Source organism: Lathyrus oleraceus, chromosome 1 (genome assembly GCF_024323335.1).
Source record: "Lathyrus oleraceus cultivar Zhongwan6 chromosome 1, CAAS_Psat_ZW6_1.0, whole genome shotgun sequence".
Lineage (NCBI taxonomy): Eukaryota > Viridiplantae > Streptophyta > Magnoliopsida > Fabales > Fabaceae > Lathyrus > Lathyrus oleraceus.
In genome coordinates, this window is record NC_066579.1 from 443,205,968 (window position 1) to 443,228,346 (window position 22,379).

The following is a 22,379-nucleotide window of genomic DNA, read 5'->3' on the forward strand; positions in this document are numbered from 1 at the left end:
CTACCAATTTTTATAAAATTAAATAAAAAGCAAGAATAAAATAAGAATGAGAGTACAAAATAGAGAAAGCAAATAATAAAAAATATCAAAATAGAAAAAAATGGCATATGATGGATATTAATAATTGAAACACTTCTATTAATATGAAATAATAGTAAAAAAACAAAAAAATAATAATTTAATTATTTATTAATAAATATTTTTATAATCTACAAATCTTGATTTTATACTCTCGTGTTAGAGTGTTGTGAGATGTAATTATGTACTTGCTTTGAGGTGTGGGTGTACTCGGGGTCTGGGGGTGGCTGAGCGTACATTATGCGTTGTAAAAATTTTCACTTGTTTTTCTTTGGTTGTCATTTGACAGCGACTGTTATATTTTTCTCTCTGAATTTGGAATTTCCATGTTATGTCCTTGTGTTTGTGTATGTGTTATTTTAATTTCTCCATGTTGATATTTTCTAACAATTGTTATCATATCTTATGGTTCCATCCAGGGATAAGAGTTCTAAGTATGCTTTATGGTTGCAACTTTATCTGATCTTTCACATCAAGTGTTGTTGAGCTACTGTCAGAAGTTCCACTAGGTGGATTGGGCTAAATAAAATTGAGAGAATATTATATTTTTTACATAAGTTAATGATTAATGCTCAGTACATGAGTATTTATTAACATTGATGAAAGGTCTACTATAAGAATATGTCAATAAAGAAGTTTCATCAGAATTTTTCAAATTGGTTTTCAATATGTGGAAATTATTTGAGAAGTTTTTATACTTGTGGATTATAATTTTTATTAATTTTTAAATGAATCTACCAATTGTTTTATAAAATTAAACAAAAAAGCAAGAATAAAATAAGAATGAAAGTACAAAATAGAGAACGCAAATAATAATAAAATATCAAAATAGAAAAAAATGGCATATGATGGATATTAATAATTGAAACACTTATATTAATATTAAATAATAGTAAGAAAAACTAAATACAATAATTTAATAATTTAATTAATAATATTTTTTTATATTCAACAAATGTAGATTTTATACTTTTAGAAATTTATTTTCTTAATTTTGAAATGAATCTACCATTTATTTTAAACAATGAAAAAAAGCAAGAACAAAATATAGAAATAAAATGATCAAAAATTAAAAATAGGAAGAAAAGAAAGGCTTATGATGTATATTATCTATTCAAACAATGCTATTAATATGAAATAATAGTAATAAATACATATGTTGCTGCCCAGGATTGAACTGGAGACCTTCAGTGTGTAAGATGTAACACCCCGAATTAAATAAGAGGATTATTTAAATTAAGTTAATAATATATTTAATAATTTAATTAAATAAATTGAATTATTGGATTATTATTATTATTATTATTTGGAATAATAATTATTTGGAAAATATATAAGTTGGAATAAGGAAAAAGGGTTTTCATTTTTTTTGGTAAAGAGTTTTCACGTGAAACAGAGAAGCGGCTGAAAGGTGAAAAGTGGAGAAAGGGCAAAGAGGAAGAGCTAGAGAGCGAAGGTTGAAGAACAGAAAAGCTTGAAGTTTAGAGATTGCCGGATTATCTCAGGTAAGGGGGTTTATCGTCGTTTAATGGGTATTATAGATTAACATGTCATGGGTAGTGATAAACCGTTGATTTGACCCTAATTGGGATTTAGGATGCTGAGAAAATTGTGATGAATAAGTTGTAGGAAAACTGAAATTGAATCGATAATTGTATGTGTTGTGATTTTCCGATAATGTAGCTTTTTACGGAAGTTGAATCGGAGGTCCGGAAGTCCTCCAACGGCGGAAAATGCGGAAACTCTGCATTCTGCCTTGTGTTAGCGCAGGGACTGCTGTTTTGCCTGCGTTAACCGGTTAACCCAGGGCGTTAACCGGTTAACACTGTTATAAATTGTGAAAATGTGCTGTTTTGCCTGCGTTAACCGGTTAACCCAGGGCGTTAACCGGTTAACACTGTTGCGTGTTGCCAGAAAATGTATTTTGTCCTGCGTTAACCGGTTAACCCAGGGCGTTAACCGGTTAACACTGTTGCAGTGTGGAAAAATTGTTAATTTTTATGTTGTGAACACAATTTGTGATTGGCCTATTGTAGTAAATTGTGATGAGTAAATTTGTTGGGTTTATGTTGTGAAATGTTGATACAAATATGTTGAAAAGTTGATTATAAGTTGTTTTGTTGAAAATAATGAGTTGTAGGCTGATGAGCCAAAGTTGATTATAAGTTGATTTTTGTTGAAAACGTTGTTGTGTTGCTGTTATTATTATGTTGTTGAAAATTCAAGTCGTACATGCCATATACATTCATATGCATTAAGTCGGAGCTTTGCTCACACCACGTTGGCCTGGATTGGCAAAAATATGGAGCTTTGCTCACACCACGTTGGCCTGGATTGGCAAAATTTTAAGTTGAAAGTTGAAGGCTTACGCCTTGATGCCCACTAAACTGGCAATGATTTTAAGTTGGGAGTTTTACTCCGATTGGTACCACATGCATGAAGAGTCGAGTCTCATTTGAGTTGCATTTTATGTCGTTATTGAGTTGCATTTTACGTTGTTATTGAGTATGATATTTGAGTTGATGTGCCATTATTGAATGCATGATATGATTGTGGTGATTAACGTGTAGATTTACTTAACATAACATGATAATTTATAATGATTGTTATATCGATTGAGGAACTCACCCTTACAACTATTTTTCAGGTGATGAGCAGTGAGTTGAGTAGAAGCTAATGCTTGGAGTCTAGAGTAGTCTACTTAGTGGGTCGTGCTCTGATAGATGTAACATCGGGACGGGATGTTTTAATTGTTTTATTGTTGATTGTTGAACCTTTTATCTGTAATATTTTTTGAATGGTTGGTTGAATTCTTTCCGCTGCGAATTATGCAAAAATGTTGTTTTGATGAAATAAAGAGCATGACAGTTTTTATGGTGTGAAACGTTGTGTGACACCCTTGGTGCATGATTACTCTGATATAAATATTTGTTGTTGTAATTCAATAATTGGGGTATTTTAGAAGGGTGTTACATAAGACTGATGTGATAACCACTACACCACAACAACATTTGGTTTATTCAACTAATTTAATTCAATACATATATATTAGAGATGGAAACAAATTATTAATTAAAATGACACTAATGACTATTTTACAATTGTATCTCTCAAGATTTGAACTCAATTTCTTTAGATTAATAGACTAAATTCTTCCAAATCACCAAAAATATGTTAGTATAGATTGAAAATATACATGTTCAACAAGTCTCACACCATTTAGTTTTGTAAAGGAAGAGGGAGTTTAAGACTATAATTAGGATTCAATTTATTAATTATAAAATGCATCAGTCAAAAATACTTTAAACTTGTATTTGGCGTCTTCTATTTTTAATTCGCTTATACTCTTGTGTTATAGTGTTGTGAGATGTAATTATGTACTTGTTTTGAAGTGTGGATGTACTCGGGGTCTGGGGGTGGTTGAGGGTAAATTATGCGTTGTAACAATTTTTACAGTCTTTTCTTTGGTTGCCATTTGACAACGACTGTTATATATTTCTCTCTGAATTTCGAGTTTCCATGTTATGTCCTTGTGTTTGTGTATGTGTTATTTTAATTTCTCCATGTTGATATTTTATAACAATTGTTATCATAACTTTTGGTTCCATCCAGGGATAAGAGTTCTAAATATGCTTTATGGTTGCAACTTTATCTGATCTTTCAGATCAAGTGTTGTTGAGCTACTGTCAGAAGTTCCACTATATGGATTGGGCTAGATAAAATTGAGAGAATAATTATTTTTTACATGTGGAAAGTTCAAATCAAATATGTATTGATATGACAAGGATTACATAATATATTGATTAATGCTCAGTATATGAGTATTTATACACATTAATGAAAGGTCTACAATAATACTATGTCAACAAAGAAGTTTCATCATAATTTTTCAAACTGGTTTTCGATATGTGGAAATTATTTGAGAATTTTTATACTTGTTGAATATTATTTTTCTTAATTTTGAACTGAATCTAGCAATTGTTTTATAAAATTAAATAAAAAGCAAGAATAAAATAAGAATGAGAGTACAAAATAGAGAAAGCAAATAATAAAAAAATATCAAAATAGAAAAAATATGGCATATGATGGATATTAATAATTGAAACACTTCTATTAATATGAAATAATAGTAACAAAAACAAAAAAGTAATAATTTAATTATTTTATTAATAAATATTTTTATAATCTACAAATCTTGATTTTATACTCTCGTGTTAGAGTGTGGTGAGATGTAATTATGTACTTGCTTTGAGGTGTGGGTGTACTCGGGGTCTGGGGGTGGCTGTGGGTACATTATGCGTTGTAAAAAATTTCACTTGTTTTTCTTTGGTTGTCATTTGACAGCGACTGTTATATTTTTCTCTCTGAATTTGGAATTTCCACGTTATGTCCTTGTGTTTGTGTATGTGTTATTTTAATTTCTCCATGTTGATATTTTCTAACAATTGTTATCATAGCTTATGGTTCCATCCAGCGATAAGAGTTCTAAGTATGCTTTATGGTTGCAACTTTATCTGATCTTTCACATCAAGTGTTGTTGAGCTACGGTCAGAAGTTTCACTAGGTGGATTGGGCTAGATAAAATTGAGAGAATAATTATTTTTTACATAAGTTATTTATTAATGCTCAGTACATGAGTATTTATTAACATTGATGAAAGGTCTACTATAAGATTATGTCAACAAAGAAGTTTCATCAGAGCTTTTCAAACTGGTTTTCGATATGTGGAAATTATTTGAGAAGTTTTTATACTTGTGGATTATAATTTTTCTTAATTTTTAAATGAATCTACCAATTGTTTGATAAAATTAAACAAAAAAGCAAGAATAAAATAAGAATGAAAGTACAAAATAGAGAAAGCAAATAATTAATAAAATATCAAAATAGAAAAAAATGGCGTATGATGGATATTAATAATTGAAACACTTATATTAATATGAAATAATAGTAAGAAAAACATAAATATAATAATTTATTTAATTTATTAATAAATATTTTTATATTCAACAAATGTAGATTTTATACTTGTAGAAATTTATTTTTCTTAATTTTGAAATGAATCTACCATTTATTTTACACAATGGAAAAAAAGCAAGAACAAAATATAGAAATAAAATGATCAAAAATTAAAAATAGGAACAAAAAAAAGGCTTATGATGTATATTAATTATTCAAAAAATGCTATTAATATGAAATAATAGTAATAAATACATATGTTGCTGCCCAGGATTGAACTGGAGACCTTTAGTGTGTAAGACTGACGTGATAACCACTACACCATAACAACATTTGGGTGATTTAACTAATTTAATTCAATACATATATATTAGAGATGGAAACAACACTACGCCAAAAACTGGAATAGACAGCGCACCTTAGAGGGCGCTTTATTACAAAAGCGCTCTCTAAAGTGAAGCGAAAAATAAGGAGCAATAGACAGCGCACTTTAGAGGGCGCTTTTGTAATAAAACGCCCTCTAAGGTGAAGCGAAAAAATAAGGAGGAGATAGAGGGACAACAATACATGGCGCTTTTTATAAAGCGCCCTCTAAGGTTATCCTTAGAGGGCGCTTTTACTAAAGCGCTGTTATAAGTCCATGTGCATTTCCAGCTTATAAAGCGCTTCTGGAAAGCCTCAGAGAGCGCTTCCATAAGCGCCCTCTTAGGCCCCCTTTAGAGGGCGCTTCTTTTCCACAAGCGCCCTCTAAGGTGAAACGAAAAAATAAGGAGGAGATAGAGGGACAACAATACATGGCGCTTTTTAGAAAGCGCCCTCTAAGGTTACCCTTAGAGGGCGCTTTTAATAAAGCGCTGTTATAAGTCCATGTGCATTTCCAGCTTATAAAGCGCTTCTGGAAAGCCTTAGAGAGCGCTTCCATAAGCACCCTCTTAGGCCCCCTTTAGAGGGCGCTTTTTTTCCACAAGCGCCCTCTAATGTCCCCTTTAGTAAACATTAAAATTATAACATACTGCGCGTTTTGTTATTTCACTATCTGTTATTTTCTTTTTTTTTCACGTTAGGGTTCTAAGGCGTTTTCCTTCCACCTCTGTTAGATCTACATTATTACTGCGCGTTTCCTCCTTCTACCAATCAAAGGTACACGCTTTGCCCAATTTCTGTTTTATGTTATTGCTTTGTTTTAGCTTTGCCCAATTTCTGTTTTATGTTATCGTTGTCTATGCTACGTCTGTTTTGACCTGTAAAGTTTCAATATTCATAGTCATTTAAATAGTTTGGGTTTATTAGGAAATTGACGGTTGGTTTTTAGTGACCATGATAGCGCATGCAATGGGACTACATTACCCAGTAGTTAGGGTTATACGACCTATGAACATATGATTTTGTGTCAACACCAGTATCATTAGAAACCTAGGTCCGAATGTGTTTGAACTCTTCTGAAATTGTTTTTTGTTTATTCTAATTAGTAATGGATAATACATGGATGTCTTCCAATCGATTGTCGAGAGAGTACGAGAATGAGGTATCAGAATTCGTTAATTTTGCCGTTGCGCACGCCGAAGACCCCAGTAGAATGATATGTCCTTGCTTGGGTTGTTGTTATGGGAAACGGGTTGACGCAATTCAGTTGACATCGCATCTAATGAGGCATGGAATTGATCGAAGTTATACATGTTGGAATTTGCATGGTGAGAAAAGTAACGAGAATGTTGAACCGGGGGATAGTACGACCTATGCCTCAAACTATAGTGGCGCAGATACATACGATTGTGATCGAGTTGAAGAGATTGCAGAAGCACTTGAAGGAGATCTTAAGGATTGTCCCGAAATGTTTGAGAGGTTGGTAAGTGATGCAGAGAAACCTTTGTATGATGGTTGCACTAAATTCACAAGATTGTCTGCGGTATTAAAGTTGTACAACTTAAAGGTGGGCAATGGGCGGTCGGATAAAAGTTTCACAGAGTTATTAGCCCTTTTGAAAGATATGCTTCCTGAGGATAATGTTCTTCCCAATCGAACATATGAGACCAAAAATATGTTGTGCTCTATTGGCATGAGCTATGATAAGATACATGCATGTCCAAACGATTGCGTTTTGTTTCGAAATGAGTATGCATCGTTAAATGAGTGTCCTAAATGCGGTGTCTCGCGATATAAGAACAAGTTGTCTCCAACAAAAGTCTTGTGGTATTTTCCTGTTATTCCGAGATTTAGACGCATGTTTCGTAGTGAAACCGATTCAAGACACTTGACCTGGCATGCAGATGAAAGAATTATAGATGGAAAGTATCGACATCCGGCAGATTCACCACAGTGGTTGAAAATTGATAATGATTATCCTGAATTTGGAGAAGAATCAAGAAACCTTCGCTTGGCATTATCTACTGATGGAATGAACCCACACGGTATCCAGAGTATCTCACACAGTACATGGCCTGTGATTATTATGATTTATAACCTACCTCCATGGCTATGTATGAAGCGTAAGTACATGATGTTGTCTATGTTGATTTCTGGACCTAAACAACCAGGGAATGACATAGACGTGTACTTGAAGCCCTTAATCGAAGATTTAAAGATTTTGTGGGAGACCGGTGTGGAGGTTTATGATGGATATAGGAAAGAAAGTTTCAACTTGAGGGCGATGTTGTTTGGCACAATTAATGATTTTCCAGCATACGGAAATCTATCAGGGTATAGCATAAAAGGTCAATGTGCGTGTCCTATTTGTGAAGATAAAACAGATTGGAAGCGCTTGGAGTTTGGTCAGAAGAATGTCTTTCTCGGTCATCGGAGATTCTTAAATTCAAATCATCACTACCGTGGATGGAGAAAGGCGTTCAATGGAGAGACAGAACAAGGCAGAGCTCCACCTATATTGACGGGTGATCAAATTTTTGAAAAGGTGAAAGATTTGGATACTCAGTTTGGCAAGCCTTTTGCCTACACACTTGTCAAAAGTGGGTGGAAGAAGAGGTCAGTTTTTTTTGAATTGCCGTATTGGAAGTCCTTGTATGTGAGACATTTTCTTGATGTTATGCATATTGAAAAAAATGTATTTGAAAGTGTTATTGGCACGTTACTCAATATACAAGGAAAGTCTAAGGATGGCCTTAAGGCAAGAAAGGACTTGATAGCGATGGGAATAAGAACTGAATTAGGACCCTTGAAGAAAGGAAAACGAACATATCTACCTCCTGCTGCTTATACTCTATCTAGAAAGGAGAAAAAAACATTGTGTAAGTTTCTAAGTGAAGTTAAAGTTCCAGAAGGGTACTCTTCAGATATTAGAAGACTTGTGTCTATGAAAGACCTCAAGTTAAAGAGTTTAAAGACCCATGATTGCCATGTTATAATGGAACATTTTCTCCCAATAGGTATACGTTCTATTCTTCCAGAAAAAGTAAGAAGCTCTATAACTAAGTTGTGTTCTTTCTTCAAGTCAATTTGCAGTAAGGTGATCAATCCTGCGATCTTACCAATGTTGCAAAAAGAAATCGTTATTACTTTGTGTGAGCTTGAAATGTTTTTTCCTCCATCATTTTTTGACATAATGGTACATCTAGTTGTTCATCTTGTGAAAGAGACACAATTGTGTGGACCAACTTATATGAGATGGATGTACCCTGTTGAACGTTATATGAAAATATTAAAAGGGTACGTGAAGAACCGAAGTCGACCAGAAGGTTGTATGGTTGAAAGATACATTGTTGAAGAAGCGATTGAGTTTTGTACTGAATATTTGTCTAATGTTCAGTCAATCGGACTCCCCAAGTCTCAGCTTGTCGAAAAGAAAGAAGGAAAAAATCTAATTGGAAATAAAATCGTGGCAGTATCAAGGGTCGAACGGGATCAAGTGCATTTGTATGTTCTGCACAATGAGAATGAGGTTGAGCCGTATGTTGAAATTCACAAGGATGTTCTCCGAGGTTTAAATCCCAATAGAAATGAAAATTGGATAGTACGAGAGCACAATCGATGTTTTATACCTTGGTTTAAGGATCATATTTATTCAAAGTATTATTCAGATCCCGCTTCAATAACAGAAAGGTTGAGATGCTTAGCATATGGTCCAAGTTTCCATGTTTTTTCTTATAGCGCATACGCGATTAATGGATACACATTTTATACCAAAGAACAAGATGATAAAGGTACTATGCAGAATAGTGGTGTCACCGTGGTAGCTGAAGCAATGCACATATCAAGTGTGAAGGACTTAAACCCCAAATTTGCAAATCTGTCGTATTTTGGTGTTATCGAGCGCATTTGGGTGTTTGATTATGAGAAGTTTCAGATTCCTATATTTGGTTGCAAGTGGGTTGAAAATAATAACGGCATTCGAATGGATAAGTCAGGTTTTTTGCAAGTGGATCTTAATAGGGTGGGATACAAAGATGAGTCTTTTATTCTAGCCTCTCAAGCTAGACAAGTGTTCTATGTCAATGATCCGAAAAGTACGAAATGGTCTATAGTTCTTTTTTCCAACAAAGTAATTGATGAAAACACTGGAGATCAAGGTGATATTGATGTTGAGATTGAATCGTTTACCAGAAATGATCAAGATGAGAATATTATATCAAATGATTCATATATTAGAAATGATCATAATGAGGGTATTTGGATCAATCCAACCGTCCGTGTTGTTAAGAGACATGTAGAACATATTCCAACCAAGAAAAGAAAGAGAACTTAGTGAAAAAGGTACAGGTCAAATGATTTTAATTGTTTTCTTTATTACAGGTAAAATGACTTTTATGATTTTAATTGTTTTTACATTTGTCATCTGATTTTAGTTGTTTTCTTTATTACAGGTAAAATGGCTATTATGAAGTCAATCATTCGTGCAAGGGGCAAGGGATACTTGAAAGTATCGATTGATATTTTTTTAGATGGAGATGTTCCATTGTCGTCAAGCCTCATTCGCGTAGATGATAATGCTGGATATTTGAAAGTATCCCTCTACGACAATGGAACATGTCCATCTAAACAAATATCAATTCTATCTTCAAAAGATAAGGGACCAAAAATATAAGGGGATTACGCAGCAAATCGAGTCAGTTTGCATCAAAAATATAAGGGATACTTGAAAGTATCGATTGATATTTGTTTAGATGGAGATGTTCCATTGTCGTCAAGCCTCATTCGCGTAGATGATGATGCTGGATATTTGAAAGTATCCCTCTACGACAATGGAACATGTCCATCTAAACAAATATCAATTCTATCTTCAAAAGATAAGGGACCAAAAATATAAGGGGATTACGCAGCAAATCGAGTCAGTTGCATAAAAAAAAAAGGTATAAACACAATTATATGATATTTATGCATAGAAAATGTTAATTCTTGATCTTATACATCACCTAACTAATTGTATGATATTTTAGGTTCATGCTATTGATATTGAACAAAAAGAGGTTGTTGCTAAGAAGACTGCTGCTAGCAAAAAAACATACATCTCAGAGATGCTTTTGCTACTTAGTTTTATTTCTTTTTAAGTTATGAATTGGTTGTATATTTAGAATCTTTAGAAGTTAAACGATTATATATCAGTGGATTGTTGTATATGTATGGATTGTTGTATATAAGGCTTGTTGAATGCAATGTGTGAAAAAGGGCTTCAAATTATACAGTTTTGGGTGTACTGCTTCAATATACAGGTTGTCTAAAATAAATAAAAAAATATAGCGCTTTTTAAAAAAAAAAATTTAAATAACCACCCACTTTAGAGGGTGCTTCCAAAAATAAGCGCCCTCTAAACCCTTTAAATTTCCACCTTAGAGGGCGCTTTCCAGTAAAAGCCCCCTCTAAACCCTTAAAAGTTTCCACTTTAGAGGGCGCTTTCCAGAAAAAGCGCCCTCTAAACCCTTAAATGTTTCCACTTAAGAGGGCGCTTTTTTTAAAAAGCGCCCTCTAAAGTGGCCCTTAAAGGGCTTAAAGAGCCACTTTAGACAGCGCTTTCACCAGGAAAAAAAGCGCTGTCTTTACCTATGCCAGCACCAGATTAGAGGGCGCTTTGAAGCACTGTTATAGGCCAAAAAAAGCGCCCTCTTTTCCCTTATTTGGCGTAGTGCAAATTATTAATTAAAATGACACTAATGACTATTTTACAATTGTATCTCTCAAGATTTGAACTCAATTTCTTTAGATTAATAGACTAAATTCTTCCAAATCACCAAAAATATGTTAGTATAGATTGAAAATATACATGTTCAACAAGTCTCACACCATTTAGTTTTGTAAAGGAAGAGAGAGTTTAAGACTATATAATGGATTCAATTTATTCATTATAAAATGCATCAGTCAAAAATACTTTAAACTTGTATTTGGCGTCTTCTATTTTTAATTCGCTTATACTCTTGTGTTATAGTGTTGTGAGATGTAATTATGTACTTGTTTTGAGGTGTGGATGTACTCGGGGTCTGGGGGTGGTTGAGGGTAAATTATGCGTTGTAACAATTTTTACAGTCTTTTCTTTGGTTGCCATTTGACAGCGACTATTATATTTTTCTCTCTGAATTTGGAGTTTCCATGTTATGTCCTTGTGTTTGTGTATGTGTTATTTTAATTTCTCCATGTTGATATTTTATAACAATTTTTATCATAGCTTTTGGTTCCATCCAGGGATAAGAGTTCTAAGTATGCTTTATGGTTGCAACTTTATCTGATCTTTCAGATCAAGTGTTGTTGGGCTAGATAAAATTGAGAGAATAATTATTTTTTTCATGTGGAAAGTTCAAATCAAATATGTGTTGATATGACAAGGATTACATAATATATTGATTAATGCTCAGTACATGAGTATTTATTAACATTAATGAAAGGTCTACAATAATACTATGTCAACAAAGAAGTTTCATCATAATTTTTCAAACTGGTTTTCGATATGTGGAAATTATTTGAGAATTTTTATACTTGTTGAATATTATTTTTCTTAATTTTGAACTGAATCTAGCAATTGTTTTATAAAATTAAATAAAAAGCAAGAATAAAATAAGAATGAGAGTACAAAATAGAGAAAGCAAATAATAAAAAAATATCAAAATAGAAAAAATATGGCATATGATGGATATTAATAATTGAAACACTTCTATTAATATGAAATAATAGTAACAAAAACAAAAAAGTAATAATTTAATTATTTTATTAATAAATATTTTTATAATCTACAAATCTTGATTTTATACTCTCGTGTTAGAATGTTGTGAGATGTAATTAAGTACTTGCTTTGAGGTGTGGGTGTACTCGGGGTCTGGGGGTGGCTGTGGGTACATTATGCGTTGTAAAAAATTTCACTTGTTTTTCTTTGGTTGTCATTTGACAGCGACTGTTATATTTTTCTCTCTGAATTTGGAATTTCCACGTTATGTCCTTGTGTTTTTGTATGTGTTATTTTAATTTCTCCATGTTGATATTTTCTAACAATTGTTATCATAGCTTATGGTTCCATCCAGCGATAAGAGTTCTAAGTATGCTTTATGGTTGCAACTTTATCTGATCTTTCACATCAAGTGTTGTTGAGCTACGGTCAGAAGTTTCACTAGGTGGATTGGGCTAGATAAAATTGAGAGAATAATTATTTTTTACATAAGTTATTTATTAATGCTCAGTACATGAGTATTTATTAACATTGATGAAAGGTCTACTATAAGATTATGTCAACAAAGAAGTTTCATCAGAGCTATTCAAACTGGTTTTCGATATGTGGAAATTATTTGAGAAGTTTTTATACTTGTGGATTATAATTTTTCTTAATTTTTAAATGAATCTACCAATTGTTTTATAAAATTAAACAAAAAAGCAAGAATAAAATAAGAATGAAAGTACAAAATAGAGAAAGCAAATAATTAATAAAATATCAAAATAGAAAAAAATGGCGTATGATGGATATTAATAATTGAAACACTTATATTAATATGAAATAATAGTAAGAAAAACATAAATATAATAATTTAATTAACTTATTAATAAATATTTTTATATTCAACAAATGTACATTTTATACTTGTAGAAATTTATTTTTCTTAATTTTGAAATGAATCTACCATTTATTTTACACAATGGAAAAAAAGCAAGAACAAAATATAGAAATAAAATGATCAAAAATTAAAAATAGGAACAAAAAAAAGGCTTATGATGTATATTAATTATACAAAAAATGCTATTAATATGAAATAATAGTAATAAATACATATGTTGCTGCCCAGGATTGAACTGGAGACCTTCAGTGTGTAAGACTGACGTGATAACCACTACAGCACAACAACATTTGGTTGATTTAACTAATTTAATTCAATACATATATATTAGAGATGGAAACAAATTATTAATTAAAATGACACTAATGACTATTTTACAATTGTATCTCTCAAGATTTGAACTCAATTTCTTTAGATTAATAGACTAAATTCTTCCAAATCACCAAAAATATGTTAGTATAGATTGAAAATATACATGTTCAACAAGTTCTCACACCATTTAGTTTTGTAAAGGAAGAGGGAGTTTAAGACTATATAATGGATTCAATTTATTCATTATAAAATGCATCAGTCAAAAATACTTTAAGCTTGTATTTGGCGTCTTCTATTTTTAATTCGCTTATACTCTTGTGTTATAGTGTTGTGAGATGTAATTATGTACTTGTTTTGAGGTGTGGATGTACTCGGGGTCTGGGGGAGGTTGAGGGTAAATTATGCGTTGTAACAATTTTTACAGTCTTTTCTTTGGTTGCCATTTGACAGCGACTATTATATTTTTCTCTCTGAATGTGGAGTTTCCATGTTATGTCCTTGTGTTTGTGTATGTGTTATTTTAATTTCTCCATGTTGATATTTTATAACAATTTTTATCATAGCTTTTGGTTCCATCCAGCGATAAGAGTTCTGAGTCTGCTTTATGGTTGCGACTTTATCTGAGCATTTAGATCAAGTGTTGTTGAGCTACTATCAGAAGTTCCACTATATGGATTGGGCTAGATAAAATTGAGAGAATAATTATTTTTTACATGTGGAAAGTTCAAATCAAATATATGCTGATATGACAAGGATTACATAATATATTGATCAATGCTCAGTACATGAGTATTTATTAACATTAATGAAAGGTCTACAATAATACTATGTCAACAAAGAAGTTTCATCATAATTTTTCAAACTGGTTTTCGATATGTGGAAATTATTTTAGAATTTTTATACTTGTTGAATATTATTTTTCTTAATTTTGAACTGAATCTACCAATTGTTTTAAAAAATTAAATAAAAATTAGAATAAAATAAGAATGATAGTACAAAATAGAGAAAGCAAATAATAAAAAAATATCAAAATAGAAAAAATATGGCATATGATGGATATTAATAATTGAAACACTTCTATTAATATGAAATAATAGTAACAAAAACAAAAAAGTAATAATTTAATTATTTTATTAATAAATACTTTTATAATCTACAAATCTTGATTTTATACTCTCGTGTTAGAGTGTTGTGAGATGTAATTATGTACTTGCTTTGAGGTGTGGGTGTACTCGGGGTCTGGGGGTGGCTGTGGGTACATTATGCGTTGTAAAAAATTTCACTTGTTTTTCTTTGGTTGTCATTTGACAGCGACTGTTATATTTTTCTCTCTGAATTTGGAATTTCCATGTTATGTCCTTGTGTTTGTGTATGTGTTATTTTAATTTCTCCATGTTGATATTTTCTAACAATTGTTATCATAGTTTATGGTTCCATCCAGCGATAAGAGTTCTAAGTATGCTTTATGGTTGCAACTTTATCTGATCTTTCACATCAAGTGTTGTTGAGCTACGGTCAGAAGTTTCATTAGGTGGATTGGGCTAGATAAAATTGAGAGAATAATTATTTTTTACATAAGTTATTTATTAATGCTCAGTACATGAGTATTTATTAACATTGATGAGAGGTCTACTATAAGATTATGTCAACAAAGAAGTTTCATCAGAGCTTTTCAAACTGGTAAATAAGAATGAAAGTACAAAATAGAGAAAGAAAATAATTAATAAAATATCAAAATAGAAAAAAATGGCGTATGATGGATATTAATAATTGAAACACTTATATTAATATGAAATAATAGTAAGAAAAACATAAATATAATAATTTAATTATTTTTATTAATAAATATTTTTATATTCAACAAATGTAGATTTTATACTTGTAGAAATTTATTTTTCTTAATTTTGAAATGAATCTACCATTTATTTTATACAATGGAAAAAAAGCAAGAACAAAATATAGAAATAAAATGATCAAAAATTAAAAATAGGAAGAAAAAAAAGGCTTATGATGTATATTAATTATTTAAACAATGCTATTAATATGAAATAATAGTAATAAATACATATGTTGCTGCCCAAGATTGAACTGGAGACCTTCAGTGTGAAAACTGACGTGAAAACCACTACACCACAGCAACATCTGGGTTATTCAACTAATTTAATTCAATACATATATATTAGAGATGGAAACAAATTATTAATTAAAATGACACTAATGACTATTTTACAATTGTATCTCTCAAGATTTGAACTCAATTTCTTTAGATTAATAGACTAAATTCTTCCAAATCACCACAAATATGTTAGTATAGATTGAAAATATACATGTTCAACAAGTCTCACACCATTTAGTTTTGTAAAGGAAGAGGGAGTTTAAGACTATATAATGGATTCAATTTATTCATTATAAAATGCATCAGTCAAAAATACTTTAAACTTGTATTTGGCGTCTTCTATTTTTAATTCGCTTATACTCTTGTGTTATAGTGTTGTGAGATGTAATTATGTACTTGTTTTGAGGTGTGGATGTACTCGGGGTCTGGGGGTGGTTGAGGGTAAATTATGCGATGTAACAATTTTTACAGTCTTTTCTTTGGTTGCCATTTGACAGCGACTATTATATTTTTCTCTCTGAATTTGGAGTTTCCATGTTATGTCCTTGTGTTTGTGTATGTGTTATTTTAATTTCTCCATGTTAATATTTTATAACAATTGTTATCATAACTTTTGGTTCCATCCAGGGATAAGAGTTCTAAGTATGCTTTATGGTTGCGACTTTATCTGAGCTTTCAGATCAAGTGTTGTTGAGCTACTGTCAGAAGTTCCACTATATGGATTGGGCTAGATAAAATTGAGAGAATAATTATTTTTTACATGTGGAAAGTTCAAATCAAATATGTGTTGATATGACAAGGATTACATAATATATTGATTAATGCTCAGTACATGAGTATTTATTAACATTAATGAAAGGTCTACAATAATACTATGTCAACAAAGAAGTTTCATCATTATTTTTCAAACTGGTTTTCGATATGTGGAAATTATTTGAGAAGTTTTTATACTTGTGGATTATAATATTTCTTAATTTTTAAATGAATCTACCAATTGTTTTATAAAATTAAACAAAAAAGCGAGAATAAAATAAGAATGAAAGTACAAAATAGAGAAAGCAAATAATTAATAAAATATCAAAATAGAAAAAAATGGCGTATGATGGATATTAATAATTGAAACACTTATATTAATATGAAATAATAGTAAGAAAAACATAAATATAATAATTTAATTATTTTATTAATAAATATTTTTATATTCAACAAATGTAGATTTTATACTTTTAGAAATTTATTTTTCTTAATTTTGAAATGAATCTACCATTTGTTTTAAACAATGGAAAAAAAGAAAGAACAAAATATAGAAATAAAATGATCAAAAATTAAAAATAGGAAGAAAAAAAAGGCTTATGATGTATATTAATTATTCAAAAAATGCTTTTAATATGAAATAATAGTAATAAATACATATGTTGCTGCCCAGGATTGAACTGGAAACCTTCAATGTGTAAGACTGACATGATAACCACTACACCACAGCAACATTTGGGTTATTCAACTAATTTAATTCAATACATATATATTAGAGATGGAAACAAATTATTAATTAAAATGACACTAATGACTATTTTACAATTGTATCTCTCAAGATTTGAACTCAATTTCTTTAGATTAATAGACTAAATTCTTCCAAATCACCAAAAATATGTTAGTAAGATTGAAAATATACATGTTCAACAAGTCTCACAGCACTTAGTTTTGTAAAGGAAGAGGGAGTTTAAGACTATATAATGGATTCAATTTATTCATTATAAAATGCATCAGTCATAAACACTTTAAACTTGTATTTGGCGTCTTGTAATTTTAATTCTCTTATACTCTTGTGTTATAGTGTTGTGAGATGTAATTATGTACTTGTTTTGAGGTGTGGGTGTACTCGGGGTCTGGGGGTGGTTGAGGGTAAATTATGCGTTGTAACAATTTTTACAGTCTTTTCTTTGGTTGTCATTTGACAACGACTGTTATATTTTTCTCTCTGAATTTGGAGTTTCCATGTTATGTCCTTGTGTTTGTGAATGTGTTATTTTAATTTCTCCATGTTGATATTTTATAACAATTGTTATCATAGGTTTTGGTTCCATCCAGGGATAAGAGTTCTAAGTATGCTTTATGGTTGCAACTTTATCTGATCTTTCAGATCAAGTGTTGTTGGGCTAGATAAAATTGAGAGAATAATTATTTTTTACATGTGGAAAGTTCAAATGAAATATGTGTTGATATGATAAGGATTACATAATATATTGATTAATGCTCAGTACATGAGTATTTATTAACATTAATGAAAGGTCTACAATAATACTATGTCAACAAAGAAGTTTCATCATAATTTTTCAAACTGGTTTTCGATATGTGGAAATTATTTTAGAATTTTTATACTTGTTGAATATTATTTTTCTTAATTTTGAACTGAATCTACCAATTGTTTTAAAAAATTAAATAAAAAGCAAGAATAAAATAAGAATGATAGTACAAAATAGAGAAAGCAAATAATAAAAAAATATCAAAATAGAAAAAATATGGCATATGATGGATATTAATAATTGAAACACTTCTATTAATATGAAATAATAGTAACAAAAACAAAAGAGTAATAATTTAATTATTTTATTAATAAATATTTTTATAATCTACAAATCTTGATTTTATACTCTCGTGTTACAGTGTTGTGAGATGTAATTATGTACTTGCTTTGAGGTGTGGGTGTACTCGGGGTCTGGGGGTGGCTGAGGGTACATTATACGTTGTAAAAAATTTCACTTGTTTTTCTTTGGTTGTCATTTGACAGCGACTGTTATATTTTTATCTCTGAATTTGGAATTTCCATGTTATGTCCTTGTGTTTGTGTATGTGTTATTTTAATTTCTCCATGTTGATATTTTCTAACAAATGTTATCATAGCTTATGGTTCCATCCAGGGATAAGAGTTCTAAATATGCTTTCTGGTTGCAACTTTATCTGATCTTTCACATCAAGTGTTGTTGAGCTACGGTCAGAAGTTCCACTAGGTGGATTGGGCTAGATAAAATTGAGAGAATAATTATTTTTTACATAAGTTATTGATTAATGCTCAGTACATGAGTATTAATTAACATTGATGAAAGGTCTACTATAAGATTATGTCAACAAAGAAGTTTCATCAGAGCTTTTCAAACTGGTTTTCGACATGTGGAAATTATTTGAGAAGTTTTTATACTTGTGGATTATAATTTTTCTTAATTTTTAAATGAATCTACCAATTGTTTTATAAAATTAAACAAAAAAGCGAGAATAAAATAAGAATGAAAGTACAAAATAGAGAAAGCAAATAATAATAAAATATCAAAATAGAAAAAAAAAATGGCATATGATGGATATTAATAATTGAAACACTTATATTAATATGAAATAATAGTAAGAAAAACATAAATATAATAATTTAATTATTTTAATAATAAATATTTTTATATTCAACAAATGTAGATTTTATACTTGTAGAAATTTATTTTTCTTAATTTTGAAATGAATCTACCATTTATTTTAAACAATGGAATAAACGCAAGAACAAAATATAGAAATAAAATGATCAAAAATTAAAAATATGAAGGAAAAAAAGGGTTTGATGTATATTAATTATTCAAACAAGTGTGTAAGACTGACATGATAACTACTACACCACAGCAACATTTGAGTTATTCAACTAATTTAATTCAATACATATATATTAGAGATGGAAACAAATTATTAATTAAAATGACACTAATGACTATTTTACAATTGTATCTCTCAAGATTTGAACTCAATTTCTTTAGATTAATAGACTAAATTCTTTCAAATAAACAAAAATATGTTAGTATAGATTGAAAATATACATGTTCAACAAGTCTCACACCACTTAGTTTTGTAAAGGAAGAGAGAGTTTAAGACTATATAATGGATTCAATTTATTCATTATAAAATGCATCAGTCAAAAACACTTTAAACTTGTATTTGGCGTCTTCTATTTTTAATTCGCTTATACTCTTGTGTTATAGTGTTGTAAATGTAATTATGTACTTGTTTTGAGGTGTGGGTGTACTCGGGGTCTGGGGGTGGCTGAGGGTACATTATACGTTGTAAAAATTTTCACTTGTTTTTCTTTGGTTGTCATTTGACAGCGACTGTTATATTTTTATCTCTGAATTTGGAATTTCCATGTTATGTCCTTGTGTTTGTGTATGTGTTATTTTAATTTCTCCATGTTGATATTTTCTAACAATTGTTATCATAGCTTATGGTTCCATCCAGGGATAAGAGTTCTAAATATGCTTTATGGTTGCAACTTTATCTGATCTTTCACATCAAGTGTTGTTGAGCTACTGTCAGAAGTTCCACTAGGTGGATTGGGTTAGATAAAATTGAGAGAATAATTATTTTTTACATAAGTTATTGATTAATGCTCAGTACATGAGTATTTATTAACATTGATGAAAGGTCTACTATAAGATTATGTCAACAAAGAAGTTTCATCAGAGCTTTTCAAATTGGTTTTCGACATGTGGAAATTATTTGAGAAGTTTTTATACTTGTGGATTATAATATTTCTTAATTTTTAAATGAATCTACCAATTGTTTTATAAAATTAAACAAAAAAGCGAGAATAAAATAAGAATGAAAGTACAAAATAGAGAAAGCAAATAATAATAAAATAGAAAAATAGAAAAAAAATGGCATATGATGGATATTAATAATTGAAACACTTATATTAATATGAAATAATAGTAAGAAAAACATAAATATAATAATTTAATTATTTTATTAATAAATATTTTTATATTCAACAAATGTAGATTTTATACTTTTAGAAATTTATTTTTCTTAATTTTGAAATGAATCTACCATTTGTTTTAAACAATGGAAAAAAAGAAAGAACAAAATATAGAAATAAAATGATCAAAAATTAAAAATAGGAAGAAAAAAAAGGCTTATGATGTATATTAATTATTCAAAAAATGCTTTTAATATGAAATAATAGTAATAAATACATATGTTGCTGCCCAGGATTGAACTGGAAACCTTCAATGTGTAAGACTGACATGATAACCACTACACCACAGCAACATTTGGGTTATTCAACTAATTTAATTCAATACATATATATTAGAGATGGAAACAAATTATTAATTAAAATGACACTAATGACTATTTTACAATTGTATCTCTCAAGATTTGAACTCAATTTCTTTAGATTAATAGACTAAATTCTTCCAAATCACCAAAAATATGTTAGTAAGATTGAAAATATACATGTTCAACAAGTCTCACAGCACTTAGTTTTGTAAAGGAAGAGGGAGTTTAAGACTATATAATGGATTCAATTTATTCATTATAAAATGCATCAGTCAAAAACACTTTAAACTTGTATTTGGCGTCTTGTAATTTTAATTCTCTTATACTCTTGTGTTATAGTGTTGTGAGATGTAATTATGTACTTGTTTTGAGGTGTGGGTGTACTCGGGGTCTGGGGGTGGTTGAGGGTAAATTATGCGTTGTAACAATTTTTACAGTCTTTTCTTTGGTTGTCATTTGACAACGACTGTTATATTTTTCTCTCTGAATTTGGAGTTTCCATGTTATGTCCTTGTGTTTGTGAATGTGTTATTTTAATTTCTCCATGTTGATATTTTATAACAATTGTTATCATAGGTTTTGGTTCCATCCAGGGATAAGAGTTCTAAGTATGCTTTATGGTTGCAACTTTATCTGATCTTTCAGATCAAGTGTTGTTGGGCTAGATAAAATTGAGAGAATAATTATTTTTTACATGTGGAAAGTTCAAATGAAATATGTGTTGATATGATAAGGATTACATAATATATTGATTAATGCTCAGTACATGAGTATTTATTAACATTAATGAAAGGTCTACAATAATACTATGTCAACAAAGAAGTTTCATCATAATTTTTCAAACTGGTTTTCGATATGTGGAAATTATTTTAGAATTTTTATACTTGTTGAATATTATTTTTCTTAATTTTGAACTGAATCTACCAATTGTTTTAAAAAATTAAATAAAAAGCAAGAATAAAATAAGAATGATAGTACAAAATAGAGAAAGCAAATAATAAAAAAATATCAAAATAGAAAAAATATGGCATATGATGGATATTAATAATTGAAACACTTCTATTAATATGAAATAAAAGTAACAAAAACAAAAAAGTAATAATTTAATTATTTTATTAATAAATATTTTTATAATCTACAAATCTTGATTTTATACTCTCGTGTTCGAGGGTTGTGAGATGTAATTATGTACTTGCTTTGAGGTGTGGGTGTACTCGGGGTCTGGGGGTGGCTGAGGGTACATTATACGTTGTAAAAAATTTCACTTGTTTTTCTTTGGTTGTCATTTGACAGCGACTGTTATATTTTTATCTCTGAATTTGGAATTTCCATGTTATGTCCTTGTGTTTGTGTATGTGTTATTTTAATTTCTCCATGTTGATATTTTCTAACAATTGTTATCATAGCTTATGGTTCCATCCAGGGATAAGAGTTCTAAATATGCTTTATGGTTGCAACTTTATCTGATCTTTCACATCAAGTGTTGTTGAGCTACGGTCAGAAGTTCCACTAGGTGGATTGGGCTAAATAAAATTGAGAGAATAATTATTTTTTACCTAAGTTATTGATTAATGCTCAGTACATGAGTATTTATTAACATTGATGAAAGGTCTACTATAAAATTATGTCAACAAAGAAGTTTCATCAGAGCTTTTCAAACTGGTTTTCGACATGTGGAAATTATTTGAGAAGTTTTTATACTTGTGGATTATAATTTTTCTTAATTTTTAAATGAATCTACCAATTTTTTTATAAAATTAAACAAAAAAGCAAGAATAAAAAAAGAATGAAAGTACAAAATAGAGAAAGCAAATAATAAAAAAATATCAAAATAGAAAAAAATGGCATAT

General features: G+C 29.9%; 1 long non-coding RNA gene and 3 other non-coding genes across 4 annotated transcripts; all 4 read right to left on the minus strand.

Moving 5' to 3' along the window:
* Positions 1 to 1,162: 1,162 nt before the first annotated feature.
* LOC127081709 (uncharacterized) lies at positions 1,163 to 13,288 on the minus strand. The gene is made up of 2 exons (XR_007788114.1): positions 13,257 to 13,288; positions 1,163 to 1,263 (listed from the first exon to the last, which is right to left on the minus strand). It is a non-coding gene; the product is annotated as an uncharacterized LOC127081709 (long non-coding RNA).
* On the minus strand, positions 13,229 to 13,301 carry TRNAV-UAC (transfer RNA valine (anticodon UAC)). Its single transcript has one exon. It is a non-coding gene; the product is annotated as a tRNA-Val (tRNA).
* A 3,553-nt stretch (positions 13,302 to 16,854) lies between these two features.
* Positions 16,855 to 16,927, minus strand: TRNAV-UAC (transfer RNA valine (anticodon UAC)). The gene has a single exon. It is a non-coding gene; the product is annotated as a tRNA-Val (tRNA).
* Positions 16,928 to 20,447: 3,520 nt separating this feature from the next.
* TRNAV-UAC (transfer RNA valine (anticodon UAC)) lies at positions 20,448 to 20,520 on the minus strand. Its single transcript has one exon. It is a non-coding gene; the product is annotated as a tRNA-Val (tRNA).
* Positions 20,521 to 22,379: the final 1,859 nt, after the last annotated feature.